Raw genomic sequence first — 12,536 nt, 5'->3', positions numbered from 1 at the left:
TGTCCGTGACTGTAAGATTGCTATGTTATGTGTGTAAGGTGATATCCACACCCTGCTCTGAAGAACCGGTTGGTCATATTCTTTTCATGAACTTGGAAAAGAAAAAAAACTAACACATTATAAACTGCAATGGTCACATACCTTCATTTGTATCACAGGTATTGTGCACAGTATATTCTAGTAGGGGAATTGGATTCGCCATACAGACCTTCAGAATTATTGTGTGTGACTTAAGGTTGCCGTACACGGGCCGAGTCGGCAGCTTATTGTCGATCGGACGGGACTAAAAATCCCGACAGATTGCGGCCGCATCTGTTCGATGATGCGGTCCCGTGATCCGACCGCCCGTTACCCATCGTTAGGATGCGATCGCTGGGCCCTAGGGCCCATGATCGGATCAGCCCGATATTGCCCACCTCAAGGTGGGCATATCAGGGAGAGATCCGCTCGTTTGGCGACATCGCCAAACGAGTGGATCTCTCTGTGTATAGCCACCTTTAATTGTTGGAAATTGCCAACACAATAATTTGTCCTTGTCAGCATAATCCTGATGTTCCCATGCTGTGGGCCTTATTACAATAACATGGCTACAAGCAGTGAAAGACCACTGTGAACACATCATGTTGTAAAAGAACCAATTGATGTGAAATTTACAAAGTGGTGGTGTTAAGTCAAGGCTCTGTGTTGGAAATAAGAAAGTTTATTGGACTTCTCTTATGACTGGTAGATGTCTTGGTATCCCAACAGGCCAGTCTGGCCCTAAACCCTGACCCTAAAGGTAAATGACGGCGAGATCTGACAGGGAGAATATCAAAACCAGCAATAGTCAAGACAGAAATGCATTCACATTTTTTCTGTCTTGAATATTATTGGTTTTCGATATTTTAGACGAACAACAGGGTTTCTGACCATAACAACCACAGTTCCATGTTAAAGGGGTTGCTCGCCTTCCACTTGTTCAGTTGTTTTCAAAGTGTTCACTAGAAATAGACTTTTTTTTTAAATACTTTCCATGTTGATTGTTTTTCGAGAATTGAAGTCTAAGGTTTAACATTCCTGCATGTCCAGCAGCTCAGTAATTCAGATTCTGAACTGTTACAAATTTCTACGTTAGTTGATACATTTCTCAGCAGCATCTGTGGAATATTCGCAACTATTGTATCGATTCTAACAGCTGCCTTTAATGAAACTCAGGGATTCAGCTCAGCAGGGACAAAGATAAGAAATGTATCAACTAATGTATTAATTTAGCACAGTTTAGAGTCGGTGACCCACCTCCCAGAGCTGCTTCCGAAAGACGTAAGAAGATGAAAAATGAAACTGAATTTCAATATTAGAAAAACTGTAACTAATAGAGCTATGTAATTGAAAGATGGATATGTGAAATACAGATGTACAGTACTATGTAAGAACATATTCACCCCACTCCTGCCCCAACATGTGCCGTATGGTTTGGCAGAGCTTCTTTCCCAATATCCCACTGTAGTACATCACACAGCTTCACTCCAATGATAGGACTTGGAGCTTAGGTTATCAGATTATCTGTTCTGTAGTAATTAGCTCCTGACCCTAATGTGTATGTAAATGTGATAGATCTTGACCTTAGATTGCAGGGATTGATCTGAATGATGTGCCATGTCTGCAAAGCACTGTGCAATTTTTTTTAGAAATGTTTCTTTTCATTGCAGCACCTCTAGAGGGCGCACAAGGCTTCCGCTGTTCTGTACTGGGATTCATTCAGCAGCAGAAAGTACAAGCCCAAAGGCAGAGGTAATAGTTTTCTCATGCAAATGAAATCAACAAAAACGTTTCTACTCCATTAACTCATTCTCTGACATGATTTTTTTCTAGAAATCTGCAGAATCCTAGTAATAATACATTCTAGTAGTTAGTACTTTATTAGGGGAATATGTTTGGGTGTTGGCCAGGTGGGTAAATAAAGATATCCAGCTGCATTTTATGCTTTGACTATATTTGTGATTTCAGCAATTTCAGCAGCTAGGTATATTCAATTATATTCAATTATATTCAATTTCTTCAATTCAATTAAATACTATTGCAGCTACAGGCCAGAAGAGGGAGCCTATGCTCCAGCTGAGAGTACTTGATTTGTTTTTTAAGATCAAGGGGCACATTTACTAAGCTCGAGTGAAGGATTCAAATGATAAAAACTTCGAAGTTCAAAGTTTTTTTTTTGGCTACTTCGACCATCAAATTGGCTACTTCAACCTCGACTACGAATCGAATGATTCGAACTAAAAATCGTTCGACTATTCGACCATTTTATAGTCGAAGTACTGTCTCTTTAAAAAAAAACTTCGACTACCTACTTCGCCAAATAAAACCTACCGAGCATCAATATTAGCCTATGGGGACCTTCCCCATAAGCTTTCTAAGCATTTTTTGATTGAAGGAAAATCGTTCGATCGATGGATTAAAATCCTTCGAATCATTAGAAGGATTTGATATTTCGTTCGAACGATTTTTCCTTCGATGGAAATGCGGTAAATCCTTCGACTTCGATATTCGAAGTCGAAGGGTTTAACTTCGATGGTCGAATATCGAGGGTTAATTAACCCTTGATATTCGACCCATAGTAAATGTGCCCCCAAGTGTAATCACAGAGAAAATTAATAGAGAGCCCCATTGCTAGAGGGACAGAACTTATTTTGCAACGGCAACAGGATATTTTTACTATTCGCCCAAAAAATCTGGAGAGGAGGGATTTTGACTCCCTGCCCAGGAATATTTGTTAGAAGAGAGGTAATAGCGGGTGTGACTCCATGGGTCTAATTTACTTACACTGGGCCAAAGTGACTCAGCAAAGTAACCTAAATCAGCTAATCAGCAATTAAGTTTTGTCAGTCATGCTGCACGTAGAATAATGAAAGAAAATATCTTAGGGTGGAGCAGTTCATTGGTGAAGTCCCTAGAGGCCTGTAATTGATTTGTAAGTGCAGACACTATGGGTTATTTTTGTTCGTTTATCCCGATAGCAGGAAATGAAGAGAAACTGCATTTACTTCTTTACTTCCTCATCCTCCAATACAATATATATTATTACATATGGCGCATCAGCAAATTCGATTTTTGAACATGCTCGATCTATGAACCAACTAATATCTCTAATACATAGATATCACATAATATGCTCTCTTACTATGTGGTCAGCTTTGAGGTAAGCAATGCAGAAGGTCAAAATTGACATTTTTGGCAAAGGCACCACTTTCCTTGTCATTTGACTGTGGTTTCTCAGCTTGTCCTCAGGTGCCCTCCCTCCCAAGTGCACGGTTTCAGGTTATAAACACAGGGGGGTGCAACACGAGCTTGAGTCATTCTGACTAAACCAATTGTGCTCCTGAAAGGAACAAATTTCTGTGCTTATTTTCGTATGTATTCTGCTGTAGGCAAATATTGGCCACAACATTGTTGACTTAGGGGTCAACCCCTAATATGGATTTGTGGCTATATGTCATCAACCAGGTAGTGCTTTTTATAGTTTGCAGATTGGAGGCATACAGGCCATGTCATCACAATAGATAATTAAATTATTTTAATTCGTGAGTTGCCAATAATTCCGCCTTGTGGTATATTCGTGGTCACTCAGTTACTGCACCTCTCCTTATCTCAGTTATGCTTCCAGCATGCTAGGCCTCAAACTACACAGCTTCTAGCATCATTTGCCTCTGCCTGGGCAACTTGGATAATAAATGTAAGCCAAACTGAAAGCAGGTTTTAGTCCTAGGGCACTATTTCGCAAAACTGTGTTTTCCTGTGATTGGGGCTTTTTCTTTGCAATTTTCACTTCCTTATAACTAGGGATGCACCGAATCCACTATTTTGGATTTGGCCGAACCCCCGAATCCTTTGCGAAAGATTTGGCCGAATACCGAACCAAATCCAAACCCAAATCCTAATTTGCATATGCAAATTAGGGATGGGAAGGGGAAAACATTTTTTACTTCCTTGTTTTGTGACAAAAAGTCAGACAATCTCCCTCCCTGCCCCTAATTTGCATATGCAAATTAGGATTTGGGTTCGGCTGGGCAGAAGGATTCGGCTGAATCCGAATCCTGCTGAAAAAGGGCGAATCCCGAACCGAATCCTGGATTCGATGCATCCCTACTTATAACAAGGCAGAAGGTAACAATATGATCTTTCAGAAAGACTTTCATTTAGCAGTTTGGGAAAGGAGATAGTAATATTCACATGTCTCCCGAGTCTGAGAGCAGATTAGTTCAGTGCTCAGGAGCCAGGTCCCTGCCTTGTTATAGCAGTAGGACTTTGGCTTCTGTTGCTCCCCCTGCAATTTATTTGGGTGACCTTTGACTAATCACCTGCAAATCCTATGGGAACCTGACCCTCCTTTCTCCACAGGGACAAGTACTCATAAATGGATATGCAACTGATTAACAATTATTGTAAAGTGTTGATTTAATGATAATTGTTGGCTAATAATCTAGAATTAAAAATATTATAAGTGTAAATGATGACCCTGTACACCCTCTTCCCAACTAGGGTTTCTATAGCTTACACAAACAGAGCATATAGATCTATAATAACCATATCTTGTCTCCTGCTTTTTTTTTAAAATCTCCATTTCCAGGATTGTTTAACACCGTAGGAGAAATGTTATTAGTAAAACATGTTCTGATTCTAGTTAAGGAAGTATGGCTGATACCTATTGTAAGCAGCAGTCTTGTCCTGCTTTATTGCTGAGATTCTAGCTATCTGTATAACAGAGCATTCTGTCCCACTGGCTGCACAGATCCTATCTGATCCCCATTGTAAGCAGCAGTTCTGTCCTGCTTTATGTCTGAGATTCTAGCTATCTGTATAACAGAGCATTCTGTCCCAGTGGCTGCACAGATCCTATCTGATCCCCATTGTAAGCAGCAGTCCTGTCCTGCTTTAATAAGATTGAAAAGTAATGTGTAAATGTGAACCCAAAAATGACATGTATTTTATAGGGATGCACCGAATCCACTATTTTGGATTCGGCAAACCCCCAAATCCTTTGCAAAATATTTGGCTGAATACCGAACGAATCCTTATTTGCTTATGCAAATTAGGGGTTGGAAGGGGCAAACATTTTTTACTTCCTTGTTTTGTGACAAAAAGTCACGCGATTTCTATCCCCGACCCTTATTTCCATATGCAAATTAGGATTTGGATTAGGTTAGGCCGGGCAGAAGGATTTGGTCCTTCTGAAAAAGGCCGAATCCCGAACCGAATCCAGGATTCGGTGCATCCCTAGTATTATACCAGAACATATAATCCATTTATTTATTTATTTCTATTTTGCAGCATTGATAACAATTGTTAATATGGATGCAGCATTTCCAGCACTGAGCAACACAGGACTATTTTTTGGATAGAAACAATAATATTCCAGAGCTGGTAACCACAACAGATTTGGCAAGTAAGTATACTCTTTAATAAAATGTGTCTATTCTTAACAATGCTCAGTGTGCAATACCCTGTATGTATCTGATATGCTGTTCTAGAAATGTTATAGATATCATAATATGCCCTTGTGGATTTGTACATAACTGTTAGCCTTTGTTTATACAGTGCTTACAGAGCTTTACATAATATGGGGAAACATATAGCTACAAGAAAGGGTGAGTAAAAAGCTCCTTGCAATTATATTGTTACATTGTTTCATCACTACTAGATGAATGTGCATATTTATAAGGCTTATTTCTGATTAATAAATTATATGAAGAAGGAAATCACTTGGATCCTGCTGGTGCACTTGCTGGTACTTACTATTCAGTAAAAGGAGGGGCAATTCCAAGGCGGTTATTTACTAAACTCTGATTGCAAAAATCACAAAATCTTTGTGATTATTTTTTTTTTTTTTAAATCAGACTTTTAAAAAATCACGATTTTTTTTTAATTTATTAAAACCTAAGGATGGAAAAGTCTGAATCTGAAAATCCGGCATCTCAGACCTGTCCAGGTTGCATATAAGTCAATGGCAGAAGTCCCAATGATTTTGGATGTGCGCTGGGTTTCACGTAATACCCCAAAGTTTTTGGAGTTTTTGGGAGAAAATTCCAAAAAAACCGCGAAATTCGTGAAAATCGAATGAAAAAATCCGAAAGAATTGTGAAAATCTGATTTTTTTTTTCCCACCAAGCAAATTTTGGGAAAATGCAATAATAAATAAAACAGCTTTGTTAATTACCTGATTACTGGATTATGTACACAAAAATATTCCCACAATGGATTTGTTAGGGTTGCACGTGTTAAATCTGAATCTTTTATGATATTGCCCCCCAGGACTGAATTTGTGAAGAAGGACATTTGTTATCAGTAAGGTTAATGTAAATTATTGTTTGCCATATCATACACCAGGGGTGCCCAAAAGGTAGACCGGGATCTACCAGTAGACCTTTAGCTGGTGATCAGTAGATCTCAAGATACTGTTAGCAAACAACTTGTCTAACTCACCCTCCTGTTTCATGCTTTTCATTCTAATATTTATTGTTAGGGTTACATAAGAAATAGTTGTTTGTTAAATATAACAATATACATTTTCTGATGAATCAATATTTAAGTAATGTTTTTCACGGAACAGAATGCTAATAATGCTTTTATGGATGTAGATCATATTGGGACAACTTATCTAAAATTAGAACTCCCCTTAGTAAATTATGGGCACTTCTGTCATACACGGTATCATTCAGTGGCGGAACTACTGGGGGAGCAGGGCGGTGCGAGCCGGCCAGGGCCCGCACCCCCTCAGGGCCCCCCCGGCAGTCCATGCGCCACTGAGAAATGTGGCCGTACGGAGGGGGGCGGGGCCCGGCTGCGCATCACGCACCAGGGCCTGCCCCCCTCTAGGATCGCTACTGGTATCATTTTCTGGTCTTTTTTTTATTATTGACAAATGTTACCTGTACCTGGTCTCTATATATGGGGGCAAATTGACTAAATGGCGAAGTGACTAACGCTGGCGAAAATTCGCCAGCATGATGTAATTTCGGTACTTTGACAATTTACTAAGGGGCGCAGGCATAACTTCGCTAGTGAAGGAGATAGACACTAGCGCAACTTCTCACTCTAACAGCAGGCGAATTTTCGCTCTGGCGAATGGACGTAACTGCGCAAATTTACTAAGATGCGGATTTTACTGAACGTTAGCTGTTCCGTCAGACTTGCCTTTGCCACCTCAGACCAGGCGAGGTGCAATGGAGTGCATAGGACTTCCTTGAAAAATTTTCTAAGTCTCCAAAAAACGCTGGCGTCTTTCCACTTTTTCAGGGTGATAGGCTGCAAATTCCATAAAATTTTTTTGGGGTAGTCGGGTTCCCCACCTACATTTCCTAACATATGGCACATAAACTATACAGTGGGATCATGTTTAGGGCATTATAACAACTATATTTTATTTTATTAAGGTTCCCTGGGCTTGTGTAATGTATTTGCTGCAACATATACGTCCATTCAACTTTCACTTCCCGCCGTATGCAAATTAGCCAACGCTAGCGCAACTTCGCTTTGTTTGCCGCAGTAACGCTAGCACAACTTCACCAGCGTTCGTCGCCCTGGACGTAACTTCACATGTTAGTGAATTGGCGTTGTCTTCGCCGCTTAGTGAATCTGCCAATGGACTTATATATATATATATATATATATATATATATATATATATATATATATATATATATATATATATATATATACTGTGTGTATATATATATATATATATATATATATATATATATATATATATATATATATATAAAACTAAGCATATTTAGTAATTCATTTTTTAAAACAGTACATTTTGGAATGGTTTTCTCTCTCTCTCTGTTGATTCAGGGATTACTCCTACTTTGTAAGTGAAACAATATTTAAACACCTTGTAGAGCAATCTATTTGCTTACAGTGCCATGGGACATTGATAAATGGATGTTTAATGTTTCCTGCTGAACTGAGTTACACACCTGTACGCCTGAGCAATCTGCAAAGAGCAGCAGCCAAATAAGCTTGGTCTCTATTGAACCTCTGTACTTTGGGTTTCTCACTTAAGCACTATGTTTTTTCTTCCACTGCTGAGACAGTCACCTAAATGAGTCGTTATCAGCTCAGAAACGCTCCTGCCGATAAGAGTTCAAAGAAATAACATTCTCAATACACCTTTTAAAAGGCTTAAAAATGTAGTTTCATAAATGTTTGTTATGCGATTGTTAGATAAAGCCGAGGGGCATTGTCCAACAGAAAAGTGTCCCACCACCTCTCTCTTCCTTGTCGACAAATGGCTGACTTATTACTTCATACCTGAATAAAATTCTTTATCGCAAGGCAATCTTGATTTGTATGCTCAGCACGGAGAACTGTTCATTAAGTTTGACCCCGCTTTGTTAAAATAACTGTTGAAGGTGTTCCACCCCCCCACCATTTACTATAGCATTACAATAATTCCGGATGCTAGTGAGAAAACACTGTTTGAATGCTTTGTTACAGGGTGCATCTATAGAGAAAGTAGACCGTGTGATTGCTGGGGATCCCAGGAGGTATTGGTCTAGTAGGGCACCGACTTATATGTAGTCTGGTTTTCCGCACCCAATATTGCCCAATAAAGACAAGCAAAAGGAATCATGAAAACACCAGTATGGGTCATCCTTACTTGTTCCTATAGGCACTTACTCTGGGAATTTGGGCATTGTGGTTGGACACTATAAACAAGTTTAAAAAAAATATGCAGCAGACAAAACCACTAAAACCCTCATTAGCTGCAATAGCTCTTAAAAGTCAAGTCAACCCCAAAATAAAATGGGGTGTGATATCACTCCAACTTGCAGTAAAGAGTGATTGAGGTTTATCAGAACACAAGTCACATGACTTGGGGCAGCTGGGAAATTGACAATATGTCTAGCCCCATGTCAGATTTCAAAATTTAATCTAAAAAAATCTGTTTGCTCTTTTGAGAAATGGATTTCAGTGCAGAATTATGCTGGAGCAGCACTATTAACTGATTCATTTTGAAAAAAAGGATCCCTTTAATAAAAGAAAACAGAATTCTAAGCAACTTTTTTTTATTATTTTTTTTTCAGTGCTTTTAAAGGGGAACTCCAGGTTCCAAACCAAAATTTGATAAAAGAGGCCCACATAACACACAAACCCCTAATATTTCCATCACAGTTACCTGTTTCTTCATAAAGTATGAATAAATGCCATTTTTTATGCTGAAATCCAGCTGTTTAACCATTCTTCTCTTTCGGCATCATTTGAAATCCTGGCAGGGAAGGAGGGACTAAACACTTACAACTTCTTCACAGCTTACAGACAGCATGCAGGGACTACATAACCCACAATGCATTGCACTATGATGTTCCTTTTCCTTATTGAAATCACATGTGCAGGGAATTGTGGGGTTTGGAGGATACAGTCTGTTGATACAAAGTAACAGTAGTCAGCCAGCTCAGCAAAGTAGTCAGACAGAGCAGAAGGAGAGCAGGGGCTAGGCTAAGGGACCTGTTCCAAACCATTAAAAATCATGACAAATCTGCATATTTTTTAATTGATGTATATTGCAAAGTTGCTTGAAATTATGTTTACTTTTCAAAAAGCTTATGTTTTTGTGTTGTTTATAAAAACAATGAAGCATTTTATTAACACCTGCGTGTTACTTTTTATACAGTGTTGCAAAAGTCTTAGTTCACCAGAAAAGACAGGTCTGTTAATCAGTTTTACATTGTATCAACAGTCTGAGCCACCAGTGCAGAGAATAGACAAGGACAAACACTGCTTTCAATAGCAATACATATGCATATACAAATGAATTAAAAACCATAGAACATTTGTTATGAATGTATATTGCGATGTTGCTTAGAATCATGTTTTCTTTTATTAGTCAGGGGAGTTCAAGGTTCATGTCTGACACAAGAACCACCCAAGTGATTGCTTATGTGAGCTGATCTTACGGCAGATTTATCAAGGATCACATTTTGAATTCATGTTACTCAAAATTCAAACACTCTAAATTTATTATTAGAATAGATTTTTTTGAACTCAGGTGAATAGGATCGACCCGAAATCTCGAATCAGATTTGAATCTAATTTGATTCGAGTTTTTTTCTCCAAAAAAAACTCGAATGGCTGCAAACAACTCAGAATTGATCTCTGGGCGTCTCCCATTGACTTAAACAGCAATTCAGCAGGTTTTGGGTGGAAAATAGTCGAATTTCAGTTCTTAAAGGGCCAGAGTATGATAAATCTTGAAATTCGAATTAAAACTCTAATCAAGTTCGGATAACTCACAATTCGAATTTGAGAGTTTTTTTTGGAAAATTCGAATTATCGACCCTTGATAAATATGCCCCTTAATGTTCAGCTCCTTGCCCAGTGTTTGGATCACATGGGGGGCCAGTGCAGACCCATCTGTATAGGATTGCATACATTTTTGGTCATTTCATTTGATAGTTAACCACACCTTAAAAATTATCAATTGATAGGGCCATAGGCTGTCTAGGTGCCACCAACTGGTATTGGCCTATGGATGCCCAGTTTATCACCAAAATTTAGATTACCCCAGTTTAGGGTTACCACCTGGCCATTATTTTATTTGCCTGGCCAGTAAAAATGATGGCTGGTCCCAATGTTAATAATAGGAAAAAAAGATATATATATATATAGAAAGGCTGGTATTTTATTCCAGAATAGGTGGCAACCCTACCCCAGCTGTATGCAGCATCAGTATATAAAATGAAATGGATGTAACACTTTATTTAGCTTGTTTAGCTAGCCAAGTGTGACCACATGGGGGCAGAACAACACAGCGAGATAAATCACATAGAACTTATATTTGCAGAGGAGGCAGTAATGATGGAGACATGCTTGCTAGACTCTTTAAATTATCCATGCACAATTGAACATTCCCTGTGTATTTTTATAGAAACTTTTATTATTTTTAATAATTTACAATATCATCAACATTATGATTACAACAAAAAGCATAATATCAATCTAAAGCTAAACATGCATTCAGTGGTTGTTCTTCATTTCCTGACCAATGCTGTACATTAGATCAGTGATCCCCCAACCAGTTGCTCGTGAGCAACATGTTGCTCTTCAACCCCTTGGATGTTGCTCCCAGTGGCCTCAAAGCAGAAGCTTATTTTTGAATTCCAGGCTTGGAGACAATTTATGGTTGTATAAAAACCAGGTGCACTGCCAAACGCAGCCTCAATGTAGGTTGACAATCCACATAGGGGCTACCAAATGGAAAATCACAGTACTTATTTGGCACCCCAAGAACATTTTTCATGCTTGTGTTGCTCCCCAACTCCTTTTACTTCTGAATGTTGTTCATGGGTTCAAAAGGTTGGGGATCCCTGCATTAGAGCATATTAAACAAGTTAACAGTAAGGGGTTATTTATTAAAGGTCAAGTTGTGTTTTCTCAAATTAAGGGTAGTTTCACTATAAAGCTAAAATTTTTCAGGATAAAAAAAAAAACTTGAATATTTCGAGATTTATTATACCTGAAACCAAAAATACTCCAGCTAAAACCTACTGAGGTTGTGTAGAAGTCAATGGTTGAGGTCCCTTGAATCATTTAAAGATGTTTTTGCCTTCATGATTTTGGTTTTTTATGGTGGTTTGCTCCCGAAAACTTCATAAATTAGAGTATTCAAGGTTTTTTAGCCTATAAACTTGATAAATTTGAGGTATTTGAGGTTTTCCCCCGATTGGATTCAATTGAGTTTTTTTACATTCGGGTTTTTTCATAAATAAGCAAACATTCGAGTTGTGAGTTTATTTGAGGTAGAATAAAACCTCACAAAGTAAATAACCCCCTAAGTGTTAGTCTCAGTCTTCTGATCCAATTGTGGTTTTGAAAATTGCACTCCACCCAGGGGCGCTCCACCAATGAGGCGAGCTGAGCCGCTCGCCTCAGGTGGCAGCGCCAGAGAGGATTCCAGGGGCGGCAAAAAGCCGCTCCTGCACCTTTAAGAGCCAAATTTCCGGTTTAAAAACTGTAACTGTAAACTCTCTCTGTACTATTGCGAGAGAGCGCAATTGCGCTCGCCGCAATAGTATTCTTGCCTCCCCTCCCGACAGATACGCTGGTGAGGGGGGTCGGCATTGCAGGAGCCGCCTCAGACTGCTCCTTAGTCAGAATCGGCGCTGCCTCCACCAGATCAGTCAAAAGTAAAACTGGCCTAACGTTAGGGTATTTTCTAAATAATATTAGGCTGTTACCCAACAGGCAGCTGTTAGTATTTTTTGGAAAAGGTTTTTTTCTTTTCATGTAAGATTATTATTGAAAAGACACACCATAATAAGGCTGATCAATAATAATTCTATCTTCCCCTCTATCTCTATTTCCATTTGCACATCACCCTACAAGATTTTGAATGGTCCACTAATACCCGTAAAACAAATATGTAAGGGAGAAAGAAGTTCTCTACGTTCATTTTAAAAAAAGTCTTCTAAAGTGGTTCTTAATGAGTGCTGTGAGAGTATGAAGTTACTAACTTGATAATATGCTAGAAATTCTGAGGACAGAATGGTATTCTG

At 38.8% G+C, this 12,536-nt stretch overlaps 1 long non-coding RNA gene across 1 annotated transcript in view; it reads left to right on the top strand.

Moving 5' to 3' along the window:
• The first annotated feature begins 1,686 nt into the window (after positions 1-1,686).
• Positions 1,687-12,536, top strand: part of LOC108700924 — a 147,332-nt gene continuing 136,482 nt past the window's right edge. The window contains exons 1-3 of the long non-coding RNA XR_001933071.2: positions 1,687-1,770; positions 5,308-5,422; positions 5,575-5,624. This is a non-coding gene — a long non-coding RNA (uncharacterized LOC108700924). The remainder of the gene's footprint in view (positions 1,771-5,307; positions 5,423-5,574; positions 5,625-12,536) is intronic.

This window comes from Xenopus laevis, chromosome 9_10L, assembly GCF_017654675.1.
Source record: "Xenopus laevis strain J_2021 chromosome 9_10L, Xenopus_laevis_v10.1, whole genome shotgun sequence".
Taxonomy (NCBI): domain Eukaryota; kingdom Metazoa; phylum Chordata; class Amphibia; order Anura; family Pipidae; genus Xenopus; species Xenopus laevis.
Note: the sequence above shows the minus strand (reverse complement) of the source record. Positions and strands in the feature narration are given on the sequence as shown.